This window comes from Corvus kubaryi, unplaced genomic scaffold (assembly GCF_017639235.1).
Source record: "Corvus kubaryi isolate FWS band 111438036 unplaced genomic scaffold, C.kubaryi_AGA036_p1.0 114, whole genome shotgun sequence".
Taxonomy (NCBI): domain Eukaryota; kingdom Metazoa; phylum Chordata; class Aves; order Passeriformes; family Corvidae; genus Corvus; species Corvus kubaryi.
This window is the reverse complement of record NW_024580653.1, coordinates 302,627-303,902: the sequence shown is the minus strand read 5'-3', so window position 1 is coordinate 303,902 and position 1,276 is coordinate 302,627.

The window sequence follows — 1,276 nt, the reverse complement described above, 5'->3', positions numbered from 1 at the left end:
CACACTGAGCAATCCACATCCTGTGCCCCAGGGATGCCCATCCCACACCCCAGCGCCCAGGGTAAACATCCTGCACGCCAGCCCAAATACCCAGGATCTGCACCCCACACCCCAAGCCCCAGTGCCAGGATCCCACCTCCTGGGATCCCCACCTCACACCCCAGAACCCAGGGTCCACGTCCTGCACCCCAGCTCCAACACCCAGGATCCACATCCCACACTCCAGCCCCGGTGCCCGGGGTCCATGCCCTGCACCCCATTCCACCCCCCACCCTGCCCAGGGTGCTGGGCTGGCCCCGCTGGCTGTGCCAGGGCTGTTCCAGGGCCGTGCCGGGCTGTGCCAGGTGGAAATGCTGTGGAGTTTGCCAAGAGCTCACAAAAATACTCAGAGCTTTATTTCCACCTCAAAGCCAAGGCGCCGCAGGGCAGCGCGTCACACGCATGCAGGGACGCGGATGGAGCCCATGGATGGGGACACTGAAGATGGACACGTGCGGCAGGACCCGCTCAAAGCCAGCCCGGCCCCAGCTCTGCCAGAGCCCCACAGCTCCTGCTGGAGGAGGCTCTGCCCAGCCCTGGGAACACAGGGATGAGCACTGGGACATCCCAGGGGACTCTCAGTGGTGGCTGTGCTCAGGTGAAGGGCAGGGAGGGACCCACGCTGGTCCTTCCTGGCCAAGTGTGGGGTAGGATGAGCCCTGGCAAATGCAGAGCTCCCCAAAATCAGGACAGCTCCAGGTGCCCCTCCCAGCAGCATTGCAGAAGGAGCTTGGGGACACTGTCAGACCCGAGCTGCCACCCAGCCATGTCCGCCATGCCCTGGCAGCCAGAGCTACGCACTGGGGGCACTGCTGGGCCCCAGCAGTTCCCAGCTCCACCCCACAGCACAGCACAGGGGAATCCATGGGAACATTGGAACAAAGACCTCCAGTACCAGCACACTCGCCCTTCCTCCCCAAACTGGGCTGGAACAGGCACAGCACCCCTGGGAGCAGCCTGTGCTGCTGGGGGCGCTTCTGGGAAAGGCAGGAGGGAGATGTGGATGCCCCCAGCACCTGCCCTGCCCCAGGTGCTCCCACACTGCTCTGGGCAGTCCCTGTATGGCCCAGCATGCTCCTCCTGCCCCCCTCCTGGGAACTCAGGCAGGGACGGGCCAGGACCTTGCCCCAGTCCAATGGGAGACCAGTGCCTGAAGCCAGTCCAAAAGGCCACCAGCCCTTTTTGAAGACTTGCCCCAGGATGCCCAGCCTGGAGGAGGAAGCATGAGACCCCCCCC